Source organism: Sorex araneus, chromosome 5 (genome assembly GCF_027595985.1).
Source record: "Sorex araneus isolate mSorAra2 chromosome 5, mSorAra2.pri, whole genome shotgun sequence".
NCBI classification, from domain to species: domain Eukaryota; kingdom Metazoa; phylum Chordata; class Mammalia; order Eulipotyphla; family Soricidae; genus Sorex; species Sorex araneus.
The window spans coordinates 14,406,284-14,421,461 of NC_073306.1; positions in this window are offsets into that span (position 1 = coordinate 14,406,284).

Below are 15,178 nucleotides of genomic sequence, written 5' to 3' on the forward strand. Positions count from 1 at the left end.
GTGGCACTCCCATTTCTCTTCCTTTAGATCTCTATGAGCTGATCAGGACTCCCTTACACACTCTAGGCGGGCCAGGGCACTAACTCTTTAAGTGGTGGTGTCTGCCAGGGAACGTAATCTTTAGTTGTGGGGTACACCAGGAGTCATTTCCAGGGGTCACTCTTCCTGACTGTGAGGCTCCTCTCTTTTCATTGCGGTATTCACTGGGGGTTGCAATCCTTTCTTCGTGGGTCTCTCTCTCTCTCTCTCTCTCTCTCTCTCTCTCTCTCTCTCACACACACACACACACACACTTTCTCTCTCTCTCTCTCTCTCTCTCTCTCTCTCTCTCTCACACACACACACACACACACCTTAAAATCTTTTGTGCTGGGACCACAGGTAGATAGCAGGACTGCTTGGACCCTACTCACATGTGCAGTGGTGCCAGGGAATAAACTCTTGGCCTCACACTTGCCAGGCCCAGATTCTAAGCCACTGAGCTGCCCCCTAACTCCTCAGCTCCTATTCTTTACTAGTTTCATGAATTACTTTAAGATGAACATTCTGTGACCAAACCTGTCAAAAACTAGAGCTTTGACAATTATCTTAGAAACTTCCACATGACCCTCATTCCAGTCACTCCCTCGCACCCTTCTCACTAGTAGCATCTACCCTGACTTCCATGCTTTTGTGCTCATGCCCTTTTCCACCTAACAGTGATTCCATATACCCTTACATATTATCAGTCAATCACTCCCATGTTTTTGTTGTTGTTGTTGGGCCACACCTTGCCATGTCCAAAACTTATTTTCAGTTCTGTGCTCAGGGCTTACTCTTGACAGGCTTCAGGGGACCGTACAGGGTTCCAGGGATCAATCCTGGTTGACTGCATGCAGAACAGGTGACTTATCTTCTGTGCTAATCTCTCAAACCCCAAAGTTTATGTTTTAAAGTTACTTTTTTTTGTTTGTTTGTTTTTTGGGTCACACTCGGCAATGCATAGGGGTTACTCCTGGTTCATGCACTCAGGAATTATTCCTGGCTGTACTTGGGGACCATATAGGATGCTGGGAATCGAACCCTGGTCGGCCACGTGCAAGGCAAAGGCCCTACCCGCTGTGCTATCGCTTCAGCCCCTAAAGTTACTTTCCTTATAAGGTTCTTTCCCCATGTCTGCCTGCAATTTGCCCCAGCCCCTTTGGAGTTTGAGTTCCACTCTTAGCTCAGGATTCTTTAGCCTCGCGTTTCCCTGAAAGTTCAGCATTTTGTTCCAGATTAAAGACAGGACCAAACAAATCTTGAAATCTAATCTTGGAGACCTTTGAGGAGCCGCTTCTCAAAAATACTCACAGCACCGGTTTCTGCATCACTGCCCAGTTAGGGAGAAAGAATCCATACCGATGATGAGATCACATAGAATTTATTACTCGAGTCCATCAGTTTATGAAAAGTATTTTAGATACTTTTTTCCCTCAGGTACATAATGTACATTTCCAAAGTAGTTTAAAGTGCTTTCATGTTTTATTACAGGATGGGCGTTCATATTTGCTCTGTTTCCTAGTTGGGGACTATGTCTGGGCCTCCAGCTCTCTAGAGTTTGGAATTTCTTTGCCTGTTTCCAACCCTTGTCACTTTCTCTCAACTTCTTTTTTATTTTCACTCATTTGTTTTGAATTTAAAATGCCCCCTTCTAGTCTTTCAGACTTTACTTATATTTATTTGATTTTATCTTTCTTCTACAATAATAATCATGAATTAAAAATATGCTTGGTGGTGCTTGGAAGAACCTGGTGGTGTGTGAAGGGCCATACAATGTTGGATGGGACCCAAAGCACCACACACAGGGCATCTGAGATACATGTTCGGTCTTTCCCCCCTTTTATTGATATTTTTTCCTATTAGTTCTCTCATAAATCCCTCTTGAGTTTTCTCTGATTTATGTAATTCTATAATTTATGTAATCTCTGATCAGTAATTTTGATTTATGTTATTTTCTCTTACTTTTTTTTTTTTTTTTGCTTTTTGGGTCACACCCGGTGATGCTCAGGGGTTACTTCTGGTTCATGCACTCAGGAATTACTGCTGGCGGTGCTTGGGGGACCATATGGGATGCTGGGAATTGAACCCGGATCGGCCTTGTGCAAGGCAAACACCCTACCCACTGTGCTATCACTCCAGACCCTCTCTTATATTATTTTGTTCATATATTTTGACTCATTTAAAAATAATATATCACAGATTTGATCTGTCCTGTAACATGTCTTTCAAACATGCTTTCATTTTCATTGTCCATAGGAATATTGATGTGCCTTTTTTTTCTTTTTAATAAAGCAAACTTTTATGGGGTTTGGTCTTGATACTATGTGTTGCTTATCTTAAGTAAGTTTGTTTCTTATGGAGCTTTTAAAAGGAGACATGTTTGAGGGAGATTTGGAGATTTTATGGTATCTGTTCTTTTTATGTAGTATTTTTTTAAAAACCGTGACTTGTTTTATGGGTTGTTCTCGTTCAAGAACCCACCTGCACTTTGATCAAGCCTTTCTTGTACATTGATCTTGGTTGCCCTGATCTTGCTTAGTCTTACTTGTAATGGAGACTTGTTTCCAGGATTACAGGAGGTTGGACTGTTTTACCCCATTTTAGTACTGTTTCACTCACCCATTATTGGAGTTTCTCCTGCTTCCCTCGAATTGTCCTGCTGCACTTTCAGTAGATATCTGCTGCCTCTTGAGGGATCTCAAATTCATTGGTTCCGTTGTAGCTTCCCTCTGATTTCTCTAACACACAGATGGATGACAAGCAGAGCTTGTTACTATTGATGATACCTCCTCTCTCTTGTGTTTGGGGCTTTATGGAGAGGCCTTGCTGTCTAGTTTTGTTGTCAACATTGATCAATACTGGTAATACTTTTTTACTGTATATGACTGGAGTGATAGCACAGCGGGTAGGGCATTTGCCTTGCACATAGCTTACCTGGGTTTGATTCCTCCGTCCCTCTCGGAGAGCCTGGCAAGCTACCAAGAGTATCCTGCCTGCATGGCAGAGCCTGGCAAGCTACCTGTGGCATATTTGATATGCCAAAAACAGTAACAACAAGTCTCACAATGGACACGTTACTAGTGCCCGCTCGAGCAAATCAATGAACAATGGGATGATAGTGCTACAGTGCTACACTTTTCGGTAGAGATTCAATGAGATTCAAGACCGTGGCCACCATCTTTCCCTCTCAATAGACTTTAGTTGTAGTGTTACTGGATATTGACCCCACGGATGTGATTGTTTCATTGGGAGGTGGCGTTGGGCCACATCCAACTGTCCTCAGGGCTTACTCCTGGCTCTGAGCCCAGGGGTCACTCCTGGTAAGACTCAGGGGACCAAATGGAGTGTTAGGAATCAACTCAGATTGGCTGCGTACAAGACCAGGATTCTACCTGCTGTGCTATTGCTCCAGCTCCTGTGATTATTTTTGACTCACTATTTGGTTCACTGGCTTGTTTCTTGTGGAGATTACACTTCCTGCCAAAATTTTATTATGACTTTATCTGCTGCAATGAGAAAACAAGCCAGCATGTATTCACGGACTTTTGCAGTACCTTGAAACATGAATTCTGAACAAAAGTGAATTTGATCCTCCTAAGTTCCATGACTAGTGGGTCATGATTGTCTTTTTCTTGTCTCTGAGAAGTGACGTTAGCTAAGAACCCCAGTCCATTAATAACCCCAAAGAATGGGCATTTCTATTTGCCCAGTATTTGCCCTGATTTCTTGAAGGAAACCAAGAGGAAGTTTGTAGTATAAAACTGACACAGTGTCTGAGAGGCCTTCCTCATGGGAAGCCACCTTCCTTTTCTAGTGTGATCAGGTGGGACGGGGTCTGTTTCTGTGGGAGGTGGGCTAGGAATCTGAGTTTTCATTAAGCAACTTATACCAGTTTCCTTATTTTTCCAACCATTTTAACTTGAGTTTCGGGTTGCCCATCCAGTGTGATATAGGAATACCATGATAAATAATCTCATTCCCGAGGGCCCAATCTTCCCCAAAATGACTGTATTCCTGCTCCATAGATAGTGACCATTTGTGCTAGTTGGCCTTCATCTCCAGAATCCCATTGGCTTCACTGACTTCAGAGAGGCCAATTCCAAAGTATTCTCAGCAGGGATATCTTGACTATGCTTTTTTTTTTTTTTTTTTTTTGCTTTTTTGGGTCACACCCAGCGATGCTCAGGGGTTACTCCTGGCTTTGCACTCAGGAATTACTCCTGGCGGTGCTTGGGGGACCATATGGGATGCCGGGGATCGAACCCGGGTCGGCCGCGTGCAAGGCAAACGCCCTACCCACTGTGCTATCGCTCCGGCCCCATCTTGACTATGCTTTAAAGTAGAGGTCTTCAACTACTGTCTATAGACGTAGCACTGTAACACTGTTGTCCCATTGTTCATCGATTTGCTCGAGCGAGCACCAGTAGCGTCTCCTTTGTGAGACTTGTTACTGTTTTTGGCATATCAAATACACCACAGCGAGCTTGCCAGACTCTGCCGTGTGGGCAGGATACTCTCAGTAGCTTGCCAGGCTCTCTGAGAGGGTTAGAGGAAATTGAACTCCGGTTGGCCGAGTACAAGGCAAATGCTCTACCTGCTGTGCTATTGCTCCAGTCTATAGATGTAGAAAGTCTGAAAACCACTGGTCTACCTACCACCTTGGTTGTAACTACTGGGCCATGGACTGGTGTGCAGACACATGCTGGTCTGCAGGTTTGAAAAGGTTAAAGAGCTTTGTTTAAAAAAGCTGTTGGTGGGGGCTGGAGCAATAGCACAACGGGTAGAGCGTTTGCCTTGCACGCAGCCGACCCAGGTTTGAATCCCAGCATCCCATATGGTCCCCTGAGCACTGTCAGGAGTAATTCCTGAGTGCAGAGCCAGGAGTAACCCCTGTGCACTGCCAGGTGTGACCCAAAAACAAACAAACAAAAAAAAGCTGTTGGTACAGTCACTATGGACGCATTTCTTTCAATTTTTAAAAATTTGTTTTTAAATTGAATTACTACAAGACACACTGTTACAAACTTGTTCATGATTGGGTTTCAGTCATACAATACATACACCCATTTCTTCACCAGTGCACATTTCCCACAATCAATGTCTCTGATTACCCTTCTCCACAACCCCACCCCCCTCAAAAGAAAACAACTATGGATGAAATTCTCTGTGTATTACCATGGAGCTTTCTTTGGACCCTCTGTCAAACATTATAACTGAGCTGATCGTATGCGAAAACTTCATGTTAATAATGCCATCTCCCTAAGTGTTCAATCTCCCTGCCTCACTACTCTACATTATATCAAGAAAATGTTGACATCTCAATCTCACTTGGGGTAGGTCTCAGTTGAAATCAGATTTCAATTGACCAATTGAACAAAGGTAACTGTTTCCTTGAATGCGGTGTGAATCTGGGTTGATAATTACTTCTCTTTTGTCTACCCTTTTTCCACATTAATCCATGATTACACATTCCCCACCCCCACCAGGCTTCTAAACATATAAAGAAGAAAGAAATGCAAATATTCAAAATAGATAAAACTTTTTTACTGTCTCCCTTGAGGGATAGGGTTTGATCTTTTTGGTTTTTGGGCCACAGGGATTATTCCTTGCTCTGTGCTCAGAGATCACTGCCCGGCAGGACTCAAGGGACCATAGGAGGTGCCAAGGATCAAACCTGGGATTTGCCTGCAAGGCAAACCTTCAGCCTGCTATATAATTGCTTTGGCCCCAGGGATTGGCTTTTAAAATATAGGGTAAGAGAAGTAAAAATAATTTGTCAGAACACTGACTAGCTTGAATTTAGATTCCTAAGGCCATTGCATTGAGAGGTGGCTATACCAGGGACTGTCAATGGTGTGAAACAGGAGTAAAAAAACAGCTTCTTCTGGCAAGCGAAATTCAGTGGTTATTGGGGACCCCAGGAACTCATACTGAAAATTTCCCAGACCTTCTCAACTCTATTCTTAGAGTCCCACTGATCAATGTCATATTGAACAGAAAAGACCTGCAGAGGCTGTGAACTCAATTTAATTTCTGATCCAGAACTCACATGCTCTGCCGTGCCATCTTGTTTTTGGACATGCCATTCCACTGGCCTTAAGAGATTAGAGATTATTTGATGGTAGCTACAGAAACTCTCAACACTGATTTTGTCCAGAGCTTAGAATTTGAAGAACATGAAAGGCCTGAGTAAGTCTTTTTCTTGATGCTTTCTAGGCTTTCAGTAGTGTCCAGTATGTGTGTTGTCCTTGTTGGCCCCCTTGCTCTCATACTCGTTTACCAAAGTTTGTCCTTCAAAAATTAATTTAAGTCCTCCCAAAACATGATCGATTAAGTCGCTATTTGCACCTCTGCCAGGGCCAGCCAGTTTTCACTTTTCAGCGAGAACAGAATCATCTCTGCTTTCAGATCGAAACCAAATCAGAGAAACGCTCCCAAATTACTATTGTTGAAAACCTGTTGGCTATACCCATTTCCAGTTTCACAAACTCTATAAAAGGCAGGGCTCACTTAGGAGAAGGAAAATACTTGAGGTGTTTGGAGCATTAAAGGATTTTATGCACAGAACTGGGTGCTTTGAGGAATGGTTGGAACTGCTAGAATAGCTGAATCAGTTATTGGCACTAACTTGGCACTAATAAGTTCAGTGCTCCTCGTCATAAGTGCTCTTTAGAGATCAGGTTGTTGAGGTTAGGAAGTCACTTTTTCTGTTGCTATGGAAACTTTCTTTAGATCCCCAGATGTGTGGACCAGGCACTGAGTCAGGTATTCATTGTCTCCTACCTGCTGTGTTCCCACAGGATTGCTTGTTAAGGGAAAATCAGAAGCAGAATGATGGTTTCTATCCAAGACTTGTCTTCTAAAATGCTTTTACAGGTTTTCATGGGCAGAATCCAGTTTGCCTATGGAAGTCTAGCTGCAGCCAATCCTGGCCCAGGCCTTTGTACTTGCAAGGCAGAAGCTTTCAGTTCCTGGGCCATCCCTGCAGGGTTCTGAAGTCTAGCGTTTCTCACTTCCTGCGCTCTCCTAGGAGGTGAGCATGGATGCTACATGGCGCATCAAGAAGTGAAATGCTCTTCCTTTCTCTTTACCTTGCACTAGTTACTATTGTTCCATGCAAAAAATCTGTAGTCAGGTAAGCAGTGAGTGGAAATTGAGTCTATGTAAATAACAAAAATAGGTTCTTCCTTTAAAGAAGTTTGTGTATATGAAGAGGAGGGAGGCCTGAGGTGTTGATCAGAGGAAAGTGGGGGTGAACCTTGTTTCTATTTAGATGTGGCAACGAGAGTCTGGTTGAACATCTAAATCAAGGTATTTACTAAAAGGGAAAAAGAGAAGTGTCTGCCATAGAGGCAGGCTGGGAAAGGGATGGGAAATTGTAGACTTTGGCAGAGAGAAGTGGAAACTGGTGGAGGGATGGGTACTCACATATTGTATGACTGAAAATCAATCGTGTCTAACTTTGTAACTTTGTATCTCACAGTGATCCAATAAATTAAAACTAAATAAAATGGATAAATAAAATTAAAAATTTAGGGGATAATTGATCAGGTGGGGAAGTAGGAATCAAGAATCCAAGTATACAGCTTGGGGACCAGAGAAGCAAAGAGATAGTTTCGTTCTATGGAGTCCTATCACATCTTGGATCTGCCAAGATATAACTCAGGCAAGGATCTTGCCAGGTATGAAGAATTAAGAAACAGAGTGATGGATGAAATTGTCTTTAATGATGTGTCAGTAATTTAAGAGCCATTATAATGGAGATGATAAAATGTGCAGACTATTTCCAGGTTTTTTTTTTCTTTTGCTTTTGGGATCACACCCAGCGATGCTCAGGGGTGGCTGTGTGCTCAGGAATTACTCCTGGCAGTGCTTGGGGGACAATGTGGAATGCCAGGGATTGAACCTGGGTCGCTGTGTGCAAGGCAAATGCACTACCCGATGTACTATTGCTCCAGCCCTCTATTTCCAATCTTTTCATGTAAAGAACTGAGTTGGGGGTATCTTAACTTTCAAACATTTTAAACTGGCTGTTGTCAGACATTTACTGTGGACAGATAAACTCCATTCTGGCTAGTGTCACATAAAGACACTGTTTCCCATCCATGCTGAGAGCAGCATTCTTCAAGCCTGTCAATGTGTAAAAATGACAGCCAACCAGGTTTACATACTAGCCAAGACACATCACTGCTCTACCCCAGCCACATTCTTCTAGAGTCCTTCCTGCCAGCCAGCAGACCTCCATAAATTAGCTCTAGCTGTGGTAGATGAGGCATGTCATGGCAGATGAGTTATGTTTGAGTAGAAAAAATAATCCAACCATCAACATGTATCTACTATCAAAATACCTGCCCCTTGAAGTGAATATGAGAAGTGGCAAGGAAATCTTTGGCCTGGGCATGGCTGGCTCTAAACTGGTTCAGAAGCACCTAGGGGAGAGGCCCAGACTTGCATGGGAATGGCCTCAAGTCACTGAAGAACATGCACTGTCCATCCTGTGTCTTGATGAAATTGGTGCTGTTGAGCCAAAGAGATAAACCTCCACTGGTGGTGGTGAGAGGGACATAAGAGAAGCTAGTTGGAGCTATTGGACCAGTGGGTGGAGTCAAAGGGGGACCTGCCCACCAGCATGGCCACACACTGAAGAGAAACTGTGGGTCCAGCACCTTTCAGGTCAGGCTGCACAAACAGGAAGAACGAGCTCCCCGTGCTCCACGGACAGACTCAGACGTACACGTGGGATGATCCTGGCCGATCCCAGAATAGCTTGGGAATGGCTCATGTTGGCCTTTCTGTGGTCCACATCAAGGCAATGGACAGTTGCTTTGGAAACCTCAAGGGCACAGAGGATGAATGTTTCAAAGGAAGGTTTTAAAAAAATATATGATGAAAATGCTCTTTATAAAGAACAAGCATGGGGCTGGAGAGAGAGTACAGTGCCTTGCATGCAGCCAACTGCGTTCAACCCCTAATACTGCATAGGGTCCCCAGTGAATGGCCAGATGTGAACCCTAAGCACAGAGCCAGGGGTAAGACCTGAGTGCCACCAGTGTGATCCCCCTGCCCGCCCAATCATTTGATACTCTCCCCCTCACTCCCTTTATACCTTTATTCCCTTAAGTAAACCTACAATCTAATTAAGGGTGCACTGTACAAATGTGCCCTCAAGATAGGCCTCTGAGAGACTTTTCATGAAGAAAGTGGCCCCCAGCCATTTTTATTTTTTTGTTTATTACTTTTTTTTATTAGCGAATCACTGTGAGGATACAGTTACAGATTTACACATTTTCGTGCTTATGTCTCCGTCATACAATGTTCGAGAACCCATCCCTCCACCAGTGTCCATTCTCCACCACCGATGAACCCAGTATCCTTCCCACCCCCCAATCCCATCCCCCACCCCACCCTGCCTCTGTGGTAGGGCATTCCCTTTTGTTCTCTCTCTCCTTTTGAGTGTTGTGGTTTGCAAAAGGGGTATTGAGTGGCCATCATGTATAATCTATAGTCTACTTTCAGCACGCATCTCCCTTCCCGAGTGGGTCCTCCAACCACATTTTACTTGGTGTTCTTTTCTCTATCTGAGCTGCCTTTTCCCCCAGCATGTGAGGCCAGCTTCCAAGCCATGGATCAAACCTCCTGGTACTTATTTCTACTATTCTTGGCTGTTAGTCTCCTACTTTGTTATTTTATATTCCACAGATGTGTGCAATCTTTCTATGTTTGTCTCTCTTTCTGACTCATTTCACTTAGCATGATACTTTCCATGTTGATCCACTTATATGCAAAGGTCATGACTTCATCTTTTCTAAGAGCTGCATAGTATTCCATTGGATAGATGTACCAAAGTTTCTTTAACCAGTCATCCATTCTCGGGTACTCAGGATTTTTTCAGATTCTGGCTATTGTAAACAGTGCTGTGATGAACATATAAGTGCAGATGTCATTTCGACTATACTTTTTTGTTTCTCTGGGATATATTCCCAGAAGTGGCATTGCTGGGTCAAATATGAGCTCAATTTCTAATTTTTTGAGAAGCGTCCCTATTGTTTTCCAAAAGGTGCCAGCCCTTTTTAGACGGTCACTCCAAGACTGCTACTATCTTTGATCATTCATAGTATTTGATGCCTTATTCTGAAAATCAAGTTGAGAAAACTTTCCTATACCGTGTTTGAAAAAGAAAAAGTCTATCATCCTATGGAACAGAAGTAAATACTCTCTCTCTTAACTTTTTTAAAAAAAATTTCTATTTTCAATTGTAAAAGATACTTTTCCTTTATTTCTGGATAAACCTTCAAAACCAGTTTGTTTTTAAATATTTGTAGTGCCAGGAAATACCAAGCTTGCCAACGTGCCATCTCAAGAAAGTAACTTTTAATACATAAATCAGAAGAATAAACTAGTTGCTCTTAAAAAAAAAAAGAAAAAATACTCTCACTCCCTACATCTGACAAAAGTCTTGATGTCTAAAATACAAGGAACTCACAACAGTCGACCACAAGAAAACAGTAAGCCCATCGAAAAAAGGGGCAAAGAGTGGAACCAACACAGAAGACAGACAGATGGCTAAGGGACACATGAGAAAATACTCATTAGTGAAATGCAAATCAAAACAACAATGAGCTCTTGCCTCACAGCTGTGTGGATGGCTTAGATCAAAAAGGGCAGAAACAACAAGTGCTGTAGGATGTGGAGCAAAAGGAAGCTCACCCACTGCTGGTGGGAATAAATCTCAGAACATTCCAAACATATCCAAACATATCATCTGGCCTAACAATTCTTCTCTAGGTATCTCTCTGCAAAACACTCACTGAAAAAGTTAGTTGCACACCTACATTCACTGCTGTCTGGTTTACCATAGCCACGCTCAGGAGACAACCCCACTGCCGAGGGGCAGCTGAATGGGTGAAAAAATGGTGTCTGTGCATTATGGGTTGATGCAAGAAAAGAATCTGTGTTCGAGGCCCACATTCTCTCCTGAGCTGTAGCCCGAGTCAAAAGAGGAAATCGTTCCTCTCAGAACAACATGGATGGAATTGGAAATGTTCCGCCCGGCAAAGTAAGTCAAGAGAAGAAGGTCCAATGCCCCGTGATGTCATTGACATGTGGGATGGAGAGAAACTAAACAAGAGACCAAGCCAAGTGGAAACAAACTTTGGACTTTGAACACAGAACTGAGGTCACCAGAGGGGCTGGGGGAAGATCTCTAGAGAGAGGGAGCTTGATGGACTGTGAAGGAAGAGGTGGGGGCTTTAGGAAGGGCTGTGATGTGGTGATAGATGTTTTGAAGTATGCAATAGTGCTCCTAGAACATAACCTTATGATTAAACAATACCTCACTGATTCAATGTAAAAAAAAAGAATTGCTTATGACTCTCCTTTCTTCCTGACACGTTCCTCAGCCTGAATGCCTCTTACAACCTCCGTTTGCCTCTGTTCAGAGTCAAATCCAGGACCCTTTCTCCCGGCCTTATGAGATGCCCCCTACCTGTGCCCTCTTTCGAAGGGCCCTGGGAGGTGACTGACAAGCCATTTTAATTAACTAATGCACAATAAATTCCCTTGGCCCCATGCGGCCCTTTTTGAGGAGAGCATTTGCATTTTAAATGAAGCTTTAGGACTGTCAAGCTCGGGGAGTAACTTATAGATCATCAGGACAAATGGGCTGCGTTCACCAAGTAGGCCACGTGAAAGACTTCACGCGACTTCCAGTCTATGAAGAGGCACAGTCAGAGCTGAAAGGGGCGGGGAGCCCGGTAGACACCAGCTCTCAGAACACAGGAAATTGCAGGGACTAAGAAAAAATATATTTGACTGATGTATCAATATGTCAATACAGGTTTGCACACAATGTGATCACTCTTTACCTAGAATTCTGATTCTCACCAGCATGCATCTCAGTGGTGAGCCTACCACAGAGATCTGTGTTTCCTTCCTTCCTTCCTTCCTTCCTTCCTTCCTTCCTTCCTTCCTTCCTTCCTTCCTTCCTTCCTTCCTTCCTTCCTTCCTTCCTTCCTTCCTTCCTTCCTTCCTTCCTTCCTTCCTTCCTTCCTTCCTTCCTTCCTTCCTTCCCTCCTTCCCTCCCTCCCTCCTTCCTTCCTTCCTTCCTTCCTTCCTTCCTTCCTTCCTTCCTTCCTTCCTTCCTTCCTTCCTTCCTTCCTTCCTTCCTTCCTTCCATATTTTTTTCTTTCTTTTTGGGTCACAACCAGTGATGCTGTGATGCTCAGGGGTTACTACTGGCTCATGCCTCAGGAATCACTCCTGGTGGTGCTCGGGGAACCATATGGGATGCTGGGAATCAAAGCCAGGTCAGCCGTGTGCAAGGCAAATGCACTGTGCTATCAGTGACGCTGTGCTATCACTCCAGTACCTCCTTCCTTCCATCCTTCCTTCCTTGCTTCCTTCCTTGCTTGCTTCCTTCCTTGCTTCCTTCCTTCCTTTCTTCCTTCCTTCCTTTCTTCCTTCCTTCCCTCCTTTCCTTCCCTCCTTCTGTCCTTGTTTTGGGGCCACATCCAGAGATATTTAGGGCTTACTCCTGACTATATCCTCAGAGAGCACTCCAGTGCTCAGGGAGACCATATACAGTGCCAGAGACTGATCCTGGGTCAGCTCTGTGCAAAGGAAGCATCTCTCTGGGCCTCCTTCTTTCCTTTATCCTCCTCGCTTTCCCTTTGCCATGTTGCCGTGACTGGGAGTGGGGGCTGGGTGTCGGGGAACAGTGCACATGCGAGTTTGTGTTGCTAGCACATTGAAGCTGTAATGCTCCCTAGGGGAGTGCACCTTTAGCTTCAGTGCTCTCGAACAGCTGGAAATCCTATGCCGTGCCCCCTGGCAGCAGAGCTGCTGGGGTCCTGCCACCTGTGGCAGTCCAGGCTTTGCCAGCAGTTGCTGAGGCATCCCTCAGCACACCTGCGATTGTTTCTTACTCATGTGTCTCGGCACAGAAGCATAAGATGGGACTGGGCTTGATTGGCCACAGGACCCTGTTCTCAAAGTCAGCACAAGGCAGAACGACATCCCTTACCCACTGCTGTAGGAATGAATGAACACAGGCACAGTGATCAGCTCAGACGAGGCTGCACTGCTCTGATTCTGAAGTTATTTTGTTGGTGAGGAATCTTTCCTACATTCTTCATATCACAGCTAACACGTACCTTCCTCCTCTTTCCTTTTAGGGCTGGTTGCTGGCTGAAAATAGCGTTCCACTTCTCTGTGCTGTGACTGGTGCTCCCCCGTACAGCTTACCTCGCTCCTCTCCTTCCCCATGAAATTTCTTTTCCTCACGTGGTTATCATCTTCCTTTTCCAAGATTGAGAAATGACATACTTAACGAAGACCAGATTAATCTGCTCTGACTTTTTTTCTCAGCTAGGGATAAAAAAAGAGCCTTTTGAAGAGCCTTCAAATCAACAGTATTTTCAAATTTTCACAACATAAAGAGGCAGAGCGCAAAGTGAATTTGACACTTTGAAAAATGCCGTGAGTCTCTCAGTAGACGGATGAACATGTTTCCACTTCGCAAATGCTTGTTTCTTAAGTATTCCATAAATATCGATGCCAGGGCGGCTGATTAATTAATATTAACCTATTGAGAAAGCGTTTCTTTTCTACGTGGTTGATTTCCAGTGGGGAGGCTAATTAAATATTAAAGACCATGTGAGATGTTTTCTATAATTACAGTTTCTGGTTATATTTACAAATGAGGTGTCTACATAGAGAAAGAATAATAACATGGTATGAATCCAGGTTTATTCCTGTTCAGAACAGACAAACTTTTTCTTTCTGGACTTGCTTTCTCCCAGCCTGTCCTTATGTCTCAGTTATTACCCGTACAGACTTTTCCCTCTTCCTCCTATGATTCTAGAGTTTCCTGTTAAACATTTTCAATGTCTCTCTGTTTTCAGTCTCATCCTCAATTATCCCAAGCTATTTACGTCAATTCCTATTATATTAATCACAAAACAAACTCATCTTATGTCATCAGTGTGGATCATATCCAATTAGTGGTTGAGTGTTTGGGACTTGGGGTGAAGGGGAAATCATGCCATGTCAATACTTAAAGAATGCAAAAGAATGCAAGCGTTATCTAGAACTTGATTGTCTCTTGTCATCTAAGATTACAACTTATTCCTAAACTCATTCTGCATGCAGGGAAGGCTCATCCCCTTCTCGACATTTATGCAAATTCTCAGGACCCTTAATCACCTACAGTCATCTCTGGACTGTTGCTACCCCATTCTTTAATTCTCTTTTGTGTTGCCAGGAGTCAGACTTAGGGCTTCACACATGCTAGGCAGGTTTTCAACTCCACCCCCGACCCCAGCCTTCCCCATGGCCTCTCCCCATAGCCTCTCAATCCTTTCTGATTAATTTGTAATGAATTGATTTTGGTTTGGGGTTATACCTGGTGCTGCTCAGGACTGACTCCTGGTTCTGTGCTCAGGGATCACCATGGCGAGGCTCAGGTGATCCAACTGGAGGCAGTCACATGCAAGGCAAGCACCTTAATCCCTGTTGTTTTTCATTTGAAGTAAAAAGCAAGTTTAATTTAGAAGTCTTGAGGAAGAAGAAGAAGAAGAAGAAGAAGAAGAAGAAGAAGAAGAAGAAGAAGAAGAAGAAGAAGAAGAAGAAGAAGAAGAAGAAGAAGAAGGAGAAGGAGAAGGAGAAGGAGAAGGAGAAGGAGAAGGAGAAGGAGAAGAAGAAGAAGAAGAAGAAGAAGAAGGAGAAGGAGAAGGAGAAGAAGAAGGGGAGGAGGAGGAGAAGGAAATAGATAAATATAGAGTTTTCTCTCTCTCTCTCTCTATATATATATATATATAGAGAGAGAGAGAGAGAGAGAACTCTGCTCTCAAGAAAGAACATAAGCTTCTCCAGAATTGAGATGAAGCCCCAGTATACACCCCAGCATTAGATATGAAAACTGAAAACACACATCTCAAGAGGAGAGATGCAGGGTGACACATGTGCTCGGGCACCACACATGCCTGGGAACAACACATGGGCACAAGCAGTACACGGGTGGGGGCAGCATATGTGTGTGGGCTTCCTTGGTTCAAGTTGGCCTTTATAGAGTTTCTCCCAAGCTACCCTGCATGGGACTTTCTACCCAGGTAAGAGGCTGCTGCTAGGGTGGTTGCCTGCCGGGGGTAAAGTTGCTAAC